This window comes from Diceros bicornis, chromosome X, assembly GCF_020826845.1.
Source record: "Diceros bicornis minor isolate mBicDic1 chromosome X, mDicBic1.mat.cur, whole genome shotgun sequence".
NCBI lineage: Eukaryota > Metazoa > Chordata > Mammalia > Perissodactyla > Rhinocerotidae > Diceros > Diceros bicornis.
Genome location: NC_080781.1, coordinates 30,392,369 through 30,408,032, shown reverse-complemented (window position 1 = coordinate 30,408,032; position 15,664 = coordinate 30,392,369).

Below are 15,664 nucleotides of genomic sequence, written 5' to 3'. Positions count from 1 at the left end.
GGGATTCTGATTGGGATTGCATTGAATCTGTAGATTGCTTTAGGTAATATAGACATTTTAACTATGTTTATTCTTCCAATCCATGTGCATGGGATGTCTTTCCATTTCTTTATGTCATCATGGATTTCTTTCAATAATGTCTTGTAGTTTTCATTGAATAGGTCTTTAACCTCCTTGGTAAGATTTATTCCTAGATATTTTATTCTTTTTGAAGAATCCTATTTTTAAAGTATCATTTTACAGATGGATTGACTGACGGCCAAAGACGTTATGTGACTTGTGGGAATGTAGGCAGCTAGGGTTCAAACCACTGTGATACAGTCTAGGGTTGCAGCAGTGAAACAAAGAGTAAATTCACAGATTAGCTTTCAGCTTGTTTTTCAAAAAGTAAAGTTATTATTTGATGTGTTCTGATTATCATATTTTGTTCAATAATGAATAAAATTGTCTTTCCATAAATATGTTACAACTTATAAAGTTTCTTCATAAAGCCATATTTAGGGAAAAATAAAAAAGGAATCAGCCTCTAACACTAGTGGTTCAAGGTTAATGTTTTCAGTAATTTAGCCTTCATCTGCTGAAGAGCGACACTAAAGTCAGGGTCTCTCTGTTATACTTGTTAGACTGTGTTTGCTCTTTAACTGTAGTTTATTCATGTCACAATTGAACCCTGGCTGTTTCCAATGGTGGAGATAAAGGGAACTAGCAAATTCACCAACTGAGTTTCTCTTTACCTTTCTATTCCCAAGGCTAACCAATTACTAAACTGATGCCCTCTCTCTTGATGCCAGTAGCTAGGATGGTCCTTACACTCAAAGGGAAAAGCAATCCCAGGTCTGTAATTCAAACTGCAGGATTTTACATTTACTTTTTTTCACTGTGGCATGTAATTGAGGCACAATATAACAAAAGCCAGTGTTTAGTTGTCATTTCTTTGGCAGGCAAATGCCCAGGGAATCTTGTGGAAGATCTTGTTCAGAGATGCAGACAGACCAGCAAGCATTGGGACATGGGAAGAACTCTCAGCAGGTGCTGGGTACAAGCCATAGCTTGGGTTTCTTATCAGAATACCAATATTTAGTAAGGTGAATAGCAAGAGTAGATACGGTCCCCAATTCTAAGGTTGGGGGGGAAGGCTCAATATTTGTAGGCAATTATCATAGGAAGGTAGGGACAATGATTAAGACAAAAGCCCAGGTGCCAGCAGGACAGTTAACTTGATTCTGAGCTCTGGTGTGTTAAATTTTCTTTCACCTAAGAGATGGCAAAACTAATCCACTTTCATTATCCTGTCAGCCTTAAAGCAATTGTCAAATAAAGGAAGAGAGAATGAATAATGAAAGTATAACTAGCCACAGTCAACATTGGTTTTGTACTTACCGTTCATTGTAGAAGAAAGAATACCTGTGTTTTGTTTAGAGAGAAATGTGTTAAGAGTCACAAATTTATTTTTGCAAAGTTTCAAAAGGAAAAATTTAAGATTAAAAAGCTTTCTGATGGACAAGTAAATCAATTCCACATTATAGTAGATGCGTTACAACATTTAGCAAGGACAGACATAAATATTGAATTAAACATCAGAAGGCTAGTGCGTGCTTTACAATTTTGGTGAGTAAATCCAATTTCCTATAATAAATATTCTAACAAATAGCATTTTCTATAAAAAGCATGCACAACAAGTCCTTAGTGATTAGAGTCTTGAGGTTAATGATTACATTGCACTGAAGATAAAAATAAAACTCCAAGAACGCAAACAGAATGTTACAAAAGAATTTCTTCCATTTGCAACAAATTTGCTCAAAAATCAATTTTACAATGACACGATAAAGAATATTATAGATTTAGTTAAATCAGTACATATCTAATGCTCTTTCTACCTTGTGCCTTTATGGTAATTGATCCATAAACATTTTCTAACCTTCTCTATTATCTTTTCAATAAGGATTAATGAAGAGCGCTGTATCCTGGATACTTAAAAGCACTTGTGTCAAAAACAGTTACCTCTCCTAAAGGTTTCTCATTGAATATTATTAAAATATTTTGCTTATGGTTTTACTTTAGCCAAAGTGAATCACAATTTGATGCTTAAATATTCCAACTCCACATTATATTCTAGGTACTATGCTTAGGTATTTTACAAGTATTATCTTATTTTACCTTCCCTAAACCTTATGAGATACATATTCTTATTTCTCTTTTATAGATAAGGGCACTGAGGATTAGAGAGGAGTTGTTCAACTAGCATGTGCCAGAGCAGGGATTGGAACCCAGACACCCTGCCTCCGAAATCCTCCTTCTAAGTGTAGGAGAGGGTGTCCCAAGACAGCATGAAGCCCAATAGAGATTGAAGCCCAATTTGCAAAAGTGCATTCGTTGCACAGTGCTCCACAGGGAGTATGGTCTCAGTTGATACTTGTTGAGTAATATAACAATATCAGTTATGTGCATTCCACCAAATTCAACTGTAGCAGACTTTTGAGTTTTCTGCTGAATGTCTGATTTTACAGGTGAAATAGTTTCCAGTGCTTTTGTGAGTTGACTTACAAACTGTAGGGAACTGATGGCTATCTTTGAGTAGTCTGCTTCTTTTTTTGCAAGAATATATATAGACTGATTTTTCACGGCAAAAATCCCAGAAAAAAAACTTCTGCCACATACAACCCATTTGGATTAGATGAATCCTTGGCAATTGAGACAATTTATAAGCATCCTTTAATGATATTGCTCCTTCCAGGATAGTAATAAGATTCGTTTACTTTCGAATGGTTATGTTGCTGACAAACTTCCCTGAATCATTTATGGACATTATACCCCATTTCTTATCAAATTTTAATGTAATGTCAGAGTAATGTTTGTGTCAAGACATAATAATAGTCCAGACATGTAATCATTATGGCAGCATGAGAGGATCACTTTGTCTCTCCCCTTCGATCTACAGTGAGTAAGACATCCATAACCCAACAATGGCTGCATTGCATAACACACCAGGATGCCAAAGGGATCCACACATCAGTGATACATACAAGGAGATACATGTAAAGGTGGGTGATTGGAGCACATAGAGGCAACAAAGCAGGGGAACAGCAAAGGTGATGCCTAGGACCCTGGACCCCAAGCTGAAACAGCTGAGCCAGCTGTCCTCAGCCCCAGAGAACCCTGTGGACAGCAGCAGAGGTGCATGTGCAACTCCAGCCATCCAGCTGTGGCAGCACCTGTGGCTATGGGGTGTGGAGCAGCAGTGGTGGTGGAGCACCATGATCCCAGGTCCCCAGTGGCAGCTTAGAGTCTAGTAACAGTAGTGAAGGCACACACATGACTCTAACATCCCAACTGCAGTAGTGCCTGTGGCCACAAGGTAACAGACAACAGCAGAGGTGGTATCCCACAAACCTGACTCCTTCCCCCCCCTCCTCCCCCCACCACAGTAGCAGAGCTTCTGACCCAGCTGATCCTAGACACAGAGGAGGCATCAGACTTCCCTGTACCCTTGGCAGCAAAGCCAGTGACTGCAGCAACATTGGCAACAGCAAGCCATCAGTGATCCGCAGAGGTACAGGTGATGATGAAAAGAGTAACAGCGACACCCCTAATAGAGCCAGTGGAGGTTGGAACATGCAGATCCTCAAATATAGCCACAGGCAGCTCGGGTAAGAGAAAACAAACACTAGCGCTATACTGCTACCTACTGAAAAACAAAAGAAAGTCCTCTAACCTCCAATCAGTTGAATAGTTTGAATCAAAAAAAGCCATACATACATAAAAAACGTGTTTGCTACAACAAATACACCAGCGGGGGAATAACACAGTAAGCACCACAAAAAGCAATGGTAACATGGCATCATAAAAAGAAAATAACAATTCTCGCAAAACCAAACTTAAAGTCATGGAAGATTGTGATCTAAATGACAGAGAACTCAAAATAGCTATCATGAAGACACTCAATGAACTACAAGAAAACTCAGAAAGGCAGTTCAATGAGCTCAGGAATAAAGTTAATGAACAGAAGAAATACTTTACCAAAGAGACTGAAACTCTAAAAAAGAACCAAACAGAAATTCTGGAGCTGAAGAACTCAATAAATGAAATGAGGAATGTATTAGAAAACATTGGAAATAGAGGAAACCACATGGAAGAGAGAATTAGTAAGCTCAAAGATAGAAACCTAGAAATGATGCATGTAAAAGGGGAGAGAGAACTAAGATTTTTTTTTAAAGTAGAAATTCTAGAAGAATTATCTGACTCCATTACAGAGGGCAACATAATGATGATGGGTATCCCAAAAGGAAAAGAGAGAAAGAAGGGAGCAGAAAGCTTATTCAAAGAAATAATAGCTGAGAACTTCCAAAACCTGGGGAAGAAACTGGATATACAAGTTTGTGAAGCTAATAGAATACTTAATTATCTCAACACAAAAAGACTTTCTCCAACACACATGATAATAAAACTGTCCAAAATCAATGACAAAGAAAGAGGTACTAGTACACTTACCTGTACTAAAGGCAGCTAGGGAAAAAAAAAAAAACAATAACCTACAAGGAAATCCCTATTAGGCTATCAGCAGATTTCTCAGCAGAAACTCTACAGGCCAGGGGAGAGTGAAATGATATATTCAAAATATTGAAAGATAAAAACACAGTCAAATACTCTATCCAGCAAAGTTATCTTTCAGATATGAAGGAGAAATGAAGGCATTCCCAGACAAAGAAAAGCTAAGGGAGTTCATTACCACTACACCTGCCTTATAAGAAATGTTGAAAAGAGCTCTCTCTTATGAAACAAAAAGGCAAAGTTATACAAAGCTTTGAGCAAGGTGATAAATAGACAGATGGAATGAGAAAATTGCAACTCTCTGTAAAAATACATTAATAATTATAACATAATGGTTAAAAGGAAAGGAAGCATTAAAAATAACTATAACAAATTTGGTAACAAATTTACACTACAAAAAGTGATAATTTTTGACAACAAAAACATAAAAGAGGAAGAGGAAAAGGACAGAACCAGCATAGGAAAATGAAGATAAGATGTTATTAGCAGGAAATGGATTATCTCACCTATGAGACCTTTTATACAAACCTCTTGGCACCCACAAAACAAAAATTCAGAGCAGAGACATGAAACATAAAAAAAGAGGAAACTGAGAAAAATATTGCAGAAAATCACCAAAGTGAAATGGCAGACAGAAAGAAAAGGAAAAAGAAACAATGGAAATATAAAACAATCAGAAAAAAAAATAAAATGGCAGTATTAAGTCCTCATATATCAATAACCACCTTAAATGTAAACGAATTGAATTCACAAATTAAAAGACAGAGTAGCTGGATGGATTAAAAAACACGACCCCAAAACATGCTGCCTCCAGGAGACCCATCTCAGCTCTAAAGACAAATATAGGCTCAAAGTGAATGGATGGAAGACGATACTCCAAGAAAATGGGAACAAAAAGAAAGTGGGTGTAGCTATACTTATATTGACAAAATAGACTTCAAGCCAAAAAAGATAAGAAGAGACAAAGATTGACATTATATAATGATAGGGGAAAATTTATCAAGAAGACATAACTTTTATTAATATATATGTACCTAACAGAGGAGAAACAAAATATATAAAACAACTATTAACAGACCTAAAGGGAGAAACTGACAGCAGCACAATAATAATAGGGGACATTAATACCCCACTTACATCAATGGATGGATCATCCAGACAGAAAGTCAAACAAAGAAACAATGACCTCAAATGAAACATTAGATCAGATGGACTTAATGGATATAGGCATAACATTCCAACCAAAAGCAGAAGAATGTACATTCTTCTCAAGTGCACATGGAACATTCTCAAATATAGATCATAAGTTGGGAAACAAAACAAGTCTCAACAAATTTAAGAAGACTGAAATCATATCAAGCCTCTTTTCCGACCACAATGGTATGAAACTAGAAATCAACTACAAGAAGAAAGCTGGAACAGTCACAAATATGTGGAGATTAAACAACATGCTAATGAACAGCTATTAGATCAATGAAGAAATCAAAGGAGAAATCAAAAAATACCTGGAGACAAATGAAAATAAAAACTTAACATACCAAAATCTATGGGATACAGCAAAAATGTTTCTAAGAAGAAAGTTTATAGCAATACAGGCCTACACTAACAAACAAGAAAAATCTCAAATAAATAATCTAACATTACGCCTAAAAGAACTAGAAAAAGAGGAACAAATAAAGCCAAAGTCAGTGGAAGGAATTAAATAATAAAAATCAGAGCAGAAATAAATGAAATGGAGACTAAAAAGATAATACAAAAGATCAATGAAACTAAGAGCTAATTTTTTAAAAAATATAAACAAACCTTTAGCTAGACTCAATAAGAAAAAAAGAAAGAAGGCTCAAATAAATAAAATCAAAAACAAAAGAGGAAAAATTACAACAGATACCACAGAAATACAAAGGATTATAAGAGAATACTATGCAAAGCTATACACCAACAAATTACATAAACTAGAAGAAATGGATAAATTCTCAGAATCATGCAATCTTCTAAAACTGAATCAAGAAGAAATAGAGAATCTGAATAGACCAATCACAAGTAAAGAGATTGAAACAGTAATCAAAAAACTCCCCAAAAACAAAAGTCCAGGACCAGATAGCTTCTCTGGTGAATTCTGCCAAACATTCAAAGATTTAATACTTATCCTTCTCAAACTCTTCCAAAAAATTGAAGAGGAGGAGATGCTTCCTAACTCATTTTATGAGGCTAACATTACCCCGATAACAAAACCAGACAAGAACAAGACAAAAAAGGAAAATTACAGGCCAATATCACTGATGAACATAGATGCAAAAATCCTCAACAAAATATTAGTAAATTGAATACAATACGTTAAAAGGATCATACACCATGATCAAGTAGAATTCGTTCCAAGGATGCAAGGATGGTTCAATATTCACAAATCAATAGATGTGATACACCACATTAACAAAATGAAGAATAAAAATCACATGATCATCTCAATAGATGCAGAGAAAGCATTTGACAAGATTCAGTATCCATTTACGATAAAAAATAACCTCTCAATAAAATGAGTATAGAAGGAAAGTACTTCACCATAATAAAGACCATATGTGACAAACCCACAGCCAACATCATTCTCAATGGTGAAAAAATGAAAGCTATTCCTCTAAGAACAGGAACAAGACAAAGATGCCCACTCTCACCACTCTTATTCAACATAGTATTGGAAGTCCTAGCCAGAGCAATTAGGCAAGAAACAGAAATAAAAAGGATCCAAATAGGAAAGAAAGAGCAAAACTGTCACTACTTGTGGATGACATGATTTTCTATATAGAAAACACTAAAGTATCCACCAAAAAACTATTACAAATAATAAACAAATACAGTAAAGTTGCAGAGTACAAAATCAACATACAAAAATTAGTTGCATTTCTACACATTAACAACAAACTAGCAGAAAGAGAAATCAAGAATACAATCCCACTTACAATCACAATAAGTAGAATAAGATACCTAGGAATATATTTAACCAAGGAGGTGAAAGACTTATACATTGAAAACTATAAGGCATTGTTGAAAGAAAATGAAGACACAAAGAAATGGAAAGATATTCCATGCTCATGGACTGGAAGAATGGACATAGTTAAAATGTCCATATTACCTAAACAATCTACAGATTCAATGCAATTCCTATCAAACTCCCAATGACATTTTTCACAAAAATAGAACAAAGAATCCTAAAATCTATGTGGAAAAACAAAAGACCCCAAATAGCCAAAGCAATCATGAGAAACAGAACAAAGCTAGAGGTATCACACTCCCTGATTTCAAAATACACTACCAAGCTATGGTAAACACAACAGCATGGTACTGGCACAAAAACAGACACACAGACCAATGGAACAGAGATGAGAGGCCACAAATAAACCCACATATTTATGGACAGCTAATTTTTGACAAAGGTGCCAAGAACACACAATGGAGAAAGGAAAATCTCTTCAATAAATGGTCCTGGGAATACTGGACAGCCACATGCAAAAGAATGAAAGTAGACCACTGTCTTACACCATACACAAAAGTTAACTTGAAATGGATTAAAGACGAATATAAGACCTGAAACCATACAACTCCTAGAAGAAATATAGGCAGTACGCTCTTTGACATCGGCCTTAGCAGTATCTTTTTGAATATCATGTCTCCTCAGGCAAGGGAAACACAAGAAAAGATAAACAAATGGGACTATATCAAACTAAAAAGCTTCTGCACAGCAAAGGAAATCATCAACAAAAAGAAAAGACAATCTATCAGTTGGGAGAAGATATTTGCAAATCATATATCTGATAAGGGGTTAATATCCAAAATATAAAGAACTCATACAAGTCAATAATAAAAAAACAAACAACCCTATTAAAACATGGGCAGAGGATCTGAACAGACATTTTTCCAAAGAAGATGTACAGATGGTTAACATGGCACATGAAAAGATGTTCAACATCACTCAGTATTAAGGAAACGCAAATCAAAACCACAATAGATAACACCTCATGCCTGTAAGAATGGCTATTATTAAAAAGACAAGAAATAACAAGTGTTGGAGAGGATGTGGAGAAAAGGGAACCCTCGTACACTGCTGGTGGGAATGTAGATTGGTGCAGCCACTCTGGGAAACAGTATGGAGATTCCTCAAAAAATTAAAAATAGAACTACCATATGATCCAGCTATTCCAATTCTGGGTATTTATCCAAAGAACATGAAAATACTAATTCGAAAACATATGTGCACCCCTATGTTCATTGCAGCATTATTTACAATAGCCGTGACTTGGAAACACCTAAGTGCCCACTGATGGATAAATGGATAAAGAAGATGTGGTACAACAGAATTCTACTCAGCCATGAAAAAAGATGAAATCTTGTCATTTATGACAACATGGATGGACCTTGAGAGTATTATGCTAAGTGAAATAAGTCATACAGAGAAAGACAAATACTGTATAATTTCACTCATATGTGGAAGATAAAAAAGCAAACAAACAACAACAAACAGATACAGAGAACAGATTGGTGGTTACAAGAAGGGAAGAGGGACGAGGAGAGGGTGAAAGGGGTAAAGGGGGACAATTTGTACAGTGATATATGGAAATTAGACTTTTGGTGGTGAACACAACGTAGTGTATACAGAAGTAGAAACGTAATGATGTACACCTAAAATGTATATATTATAAACCAATGTTACCTCAATAAAAAAATAATTGTTGAATATTGAAATAAGAAACAACAAAAAAGATATAATAACATTGCATTCAAGAATGAAACTCTCTCGTTTATTTAAGGGGGAAGATGACAATTTGGAGATGACATTTGAATTATACTCTAAGTTACAATATATCCATGTCTTTAGAAGTTAATAGCTTAAAGTCTGTGCAGAAAATAAGAGCTCTACCCATTGGAAGAATAGGATTACTAAGTGATTTTTGAGGGCCCTTTTGAACTTCTATTTTATTATATTTAAAGAAAAGTGAGTTATATAGGGGTACCAACAATAGATCTGGGGAAGAAATAGGAGGCTGGGAGTTGGGAAATTGATATTCTAATCCCAGGATTTTTACAATAACTGAGGAATCTGAGGAAGATATAGCATCATTTAACCTCACTTTCCTGTTTTCAATATTAGGAGACTGAAGTCCAGAAGAGCATTTCTAAGATGACATTCAGCTATAAAGTTCTAATTTTTAAAACGTTTGAATCTCATTGCATTCAGATGGTTTTGGATTACTTTACTCCTGAGTTTATGATTTTCAATTTCTATGTCAATAATGTAAAGGAAATATAGCAACAAATAACACTTTTTTTCACAATTTTGTATACCTATACACCTATTCTGTGAGTTCCAGTCTGTATTTATAGAGACATAAAAAGTAGACAACCAATAATACATAAAAATACATTTATACAAGAAAAATTAAATCATAATGCATGCAACCTGGGAGGTACATAAAATATTTAAGTGTAGATACCAATAATCTGGGAAAGAAAGCATCTAATATAAACATGAAGAATACTCCTTCCTTGCTCCTAAAAGAAAATACCACATGTGGATGAGGATTTCCATCAATATTATTTGAGGTGTAACAAAATATTTAAATATCTCAAATAATACCCAACACAAGCCATTTGATATTACAACAGAGATAAAGGGGTTTCAGATTTCTGAGAAATCTCACAAATCAGAGTACAAACATCTACGAATGCCAGTTTTCAGAATGTTACCCCAACATCTTGTCATCATGACCCACTGGCATTTCCTGGATCTCCTTTGTTCACCTTGAGGGCAATCCAGGCCACCCTGGCATTGACAGCACCATGTGAACAACATTATGAGATGGTCAACAGCACTTGCTTGTCCTTTCAGACTAAGTGTAGCATCCTTTGAATGCAGTCTCAGCATGAAATTTTATGTCTCACTTAACTCCATCAGGGACTACGTAGGATCAGACTCTGACTGTATAAATACATAATTAAAAGTAGGGTTTCACAAAAATCCTACTAAATCAACTAATTAGTTTTGTTGATGTTGATTAGATTAATCTCATTTCTCCCTACCCCCTTCTAAATGGAATATCCTGCCTCATCTTGTCTGTCTTGCAAACTTCTCTTCACTATTCCATGCAAGATCAAATGTTACCTCTTCTAGGAAGTCTCCCAAATTCCCGCAGTTAGAATCAATTGCCTCCTTTCCTATCATCTCATAGCATGTTGCACATAGCTCCTTTAGAGCACTCACATACTGCATTATAGTTAGTCTTTTATTTATGTGCTTCGCCCTACTCAGAATTTGATCAAGGAGTAGGCCATCTCAGCACACTCCTGGAGAGTGTCAAGGTATGAGGGTGTGATAAAACACCACTGTAATAAATTGGAATTGGATTGCCAGATGATGGGATATAAACCAATATAGACTGCCCTCCAGAGTGGAAATTACAAATGAAAGGATGAAAGGAAGAAATGAAAGAAGGAAGGAGGGAGGTGGGAGGAAGGTAGAGAGGGAGGAAGGAAGGAAGGAAGGAAGGAAGGAAGGAAGGAAGGAAGGAAGGAAGGAAGGAAGGAAGGAAGGAAGGAAGGAAGGAAGGGAAAAGCAGGGAAAAGAGGAATCCTTTGTCAGTTTGTAATTCTTATATTTAGTGTCATTCACATGTGATTTCATAGCATAACTTCATGATATCTTACAATCCCTGATATTGGTCAGCTAGTGGGTGAGTGCAGTCAACAGTTGCAATCATTGAAATTCTGAAAGTGAGTAATGCAAAAATGAAGTCTTTTTTTTTTCTGGGAATGAGTGATTTATTTTTTTTACCATATTTAAAATATCTTAATGTGTTTTTAAGGTGCCTAGTTCAGAAAACTGAAAAGTCAAACTGGAAAATAGAAATAAAAATGGAGAATTAGAGATAAGAAAGCCTATGTAAAACTCACAAATATATTGCCAAATTGAAAATCAGGGAGAAAAGTTTTAAGAATACTTTGATTAAGACTTTGCGACTATATCCACGTAAGATAATTTTATCCTTAGTGAAAATAATTAATGCTATCCAGTTGTGTCAAGAATAAAAGATAATTCCAAATAAATAAAAATATATGCATGCAATATTAAATCTCTCATTTTACATATAAAGATATGAGAATAAAAGCTTATAGCCAAAAAATTGGCTTTACTCATTTCTTATGAAATGAAGCTAATATTTGAAATCTATGGTGTGTCCATTTTTCTCGATTCTGCTCTGCTCTTACTAGAGTGGAACATACCTTATTTCTTTTTGTCCTCAGGACCTAGAAAAGGAAATTGTTCAATAAATACTTTTTGAGTGAATGAGTTGCCATTGTCTTCAATTTTCTCATTTCAAAGACTAGGCCAAGACTCATTACTTCCTTGCCACTGCTATTGTCATCATCATCAACTTCAAATTAATTAGATCTACTCTTTTTTAGATAAATGATAGTGATTGCTGGCACAGTGAAATTTGAAGAGCATTGTGAAAGCCTTTTCCGTCAAAAATAATTCCTTGATTCTACATTAGCCAATTTAAAAGGTGATATCTCCTTTAAAATTCCTTTGTATGGGTCTGGAAATACTTTTAGTCCTAGAAGGCTGATGACCTGTTCTTTTTGATGGGCATTTCTTTGCAGAAAACTTCAATATTCCATAGATTCAATGGAGCATGGAATTGATATGGGATAAATACTATTATGATAACAGATCAGAAAAACTAAAAAGAACATAATTTTGCAATTCATATATTCAGGATAAGTAAAACACTTCATGAAGCTGCAAGCATTGATTTGTATAAAAGAGAGATATTTCAAAGTAATCCTATCATCAATCTTCCCCCATGAAGTTAGTCCTTCCTGTTTCATTGTCACATGGATCATTTTGCCATTCCACTTAGTAGTCTAAGTGGAGTCTTCTCCCTGCAATGACTTTTGGGTTAACTTTTGCATTTTCTGTCTTCACGATATATCCCAAACATATTGAGACAAGGGTCATGCAGCATTTGTATTCCCGTTTCCTCTATGATATGTGTATTTTTCTGGCAAAGTTGACAATGATGGTTTGGGCAGGCAATCTGATAACTCTTCTGATGAATGATGTCCCCCCAGGTTTCATCCATTTCTTATTGTATTACATCAATCTTTGATGGGAATTTTGACATGCACAACCAATTACTCTACCTAATTTTCCTGAGTTGGGCTGCTCCCTTTCTGCAAACAAACTCCCGGATGTTGGCTTTGTTGCCAACTATTGCTGACATTCGCTGACATTCACAGCCATAATCATTGGTGATAACCTCAAGATTTAATTTCAACAATGGGCAGCAATGCCAATAGCCAGTGGAAAGAAAGTGGCATCTATTAGAGGACAAAGCGGATTGTTCTCACCCAGAAGGAAAACATTAATGTTAACACCTTCCAATAGAATAAACAGTGTTGTGCATTATGAGTTTGTGTAGAGGTAGTAACCTGTTTCATCACGTCAAATTTCAATATTGGAATTTGGCTTGAGATTACAGCTTGTTGGCTTCATAGCAGCATTTCAGAACACAGATGTGGCTACAGGGATTCTCTCAAAGCTAGGATGTCTAAATAAATTGTTCTGGCCTCTCAGATGGGGGGGTGTAATGTCAGGAATCTTAACAGCAAAGAGCATTCCAAACAAAGCATTGACCATTTTGTATCTAAACTAAGAGCTAAAGTGGAAGCGGAAGCACTACCACCCAGAGATCGAGGAGTCAGGGGACCATTCTGCCCCCAGTGCTGCTTTAGGTGGAGGTCGTTACTGATGTTCTGCAGTCATTGAAGTGGCAATGGCACAGTTATGGGGCCTGGGTAGCATTTTAGTTGTGTCACTCCTGTGACATTGAATATGTCATTTACACCTCTTAGGACCTCAAATTCATCATCTCTAAAATATGACCTGAAAGCCCCGCCTTTTTACATGAGTATTGTGAAGAGTAAATAAAGTAATTACACAAAAATACTTTGAAAGCAGTAAAATATTATAAAAATATAGTTTATTACCCGTTCACACATTCCCCCACCAATTCAATATTTATTGAGCATCCACCATGTGCCTCTGGACCTTCCCTTTTGTCTCTCAGGTCGCTGACAACCCCTCCCCCCTCCCTAGCCCTACCTACACCCGCCATCCCCACCCTTATCTCCCACTCGTCCTTCAAGACTCTGGTTAAACAGTACATTTGCTTTTCCTCTCCACTCACGCCCCTCTCTCCAGACAGTTGATTTTTCCCTCTTTAGTGCTAACGCTCTACCAAGTGCACACCTACGATTTGTTTTATTACAATTGATTTTTGCCCCCTCTTGTATTTGTAAAGTCTTTGTTTTCAAAGACTGCAACGTGTCCATGTTTGTATTTGCAATGCCGAGCAGAGGATGCTGGGAGATTGGGGAAGTTTGATGGAGGAATAGTGGGAGAAGAGGCCTGTAGGTATGGCCCCGGTTATTTCGTTATTTCAGGTTCAGTGAATGGATTGTGGGAGTGGCAGGGGAGGCTTAAGCCTACGCTTCATGCATTGCAGGATTCATGCCTGTCCATGCTACCTAATGAACTAGCTACGTGGGCCACCAGAGTCCTGATTACGAGAAGAACGTAGGAAATTTCTTGGAGATAATCTTTTTAAAGGAATCCTTAATCAAGCAGGCAGCTAAGCTTTAATCTGCTGGCAGAGGAATTATTCTAATTCCAGTGTAGGATGATATTCAGATGTGTCTAAAGAGCAACCCTTTATGAACTCATGTCTGAGCTTGAGGGAAAAAATGTGAGCGTGCTCTCAAAGAGCTAATTTCACTAAAACCTCTTTAGGAAATAAAAGAGTGCAGTGGGTCTTTGCATTCCCCGACTTGCACTTCTCCTACCCTACCTAACAGTGTATAACACAGAAGAGAAAAGAAATTTTTCACAAAATAGAGATTTGGCACTTAGGGACCAGGAAGCATCAGCAGTGATAGCCAGCAGAAGCAGCGTGGGCACTGGTTATAGCCACGGTGCCCAGAAGAAGGGGCAAAAATATCAAGCAGTGGAGGCAGGAATCATGCAGCAGCAGTGCCCACCCCAGCCTCTGCAGGGGCCTCACCTGAGGTAAGGCGAGGGCAGGATGACTGTCAGGTGGCCTAGGAGCCTGTTCCTAAGCAGCCACCTGTTGGCTCTCAAACCTCCCCTTCCTCTGCCATTTTTCCAGGCAATACTGCTCCCCATCGCAGGTAACACTTTCATCCCACAGTTTAGTGACTTCTTTTTCCTTCAAGGCTGTTGTTTAAGTTCCTTGATTCCTCGATTCCGTCCTCGGCCAAGAAGACACTCTCAGCCACCTTTATGGCCCCCAAATCCTCTTAGAAATCTCTCTTCTTTCTTCTAGACCCAACTCAAGTGACTCCCTAGTGATGTTCTCCACTAGGACTGCGGGTGGCGTGTGTTCAGTCCTCTGGACCAGGGGCTGAGAACGTAGGTTCTGGAGTGCCCAGGTTCAGTGAGAGCTCCACAGTTTATCTGCTCTTTGAACAAGTTCTTTTCCTTAAATCTCAATTTCTTAATCCGTAAAATGAGGCCACAGATCATACCTACCACAAGGTCTATTGGCTGGATTAACTAAGTTAATGCAGAAAGCAGTACATTTGAAGTGCTCAATAAAAGTTAGCTTTGCTTATTATTCACTTACTGACCCCATTTTGTGACCCCACAATTGTCATTCCTGATAGACTGTGAACTCTCCCAGGGATGGGATGGGGTTCTGAATTTCCTTCGTTTTTATATCCCCATTATTTAGTACGATGCTGGGACCTGGCTTATAATAGATTTGCAACAAATGACTGTTAAGCTGTGTGCATGATTAAACAATTAACTGAATGAAGAATGAACGTGGTAGTAACAGAGGGACCTTTTGTATTTGTGCAGTAGGTGCTGCCTCCAGGGATGAGAAGCAAGTAGAGAAAATTATGCCACTAAAGCACGGTTGGAGGAAAGTAACTCTGAGGATGAATTCTGAGTCTGGTTTCTTCAAGGGGTCATTTGCACAGCATGACTTCCTGTGATCAATGGAATCTGACCAGCTGACAATTTAGTGTCTTACTGTTCTTATTA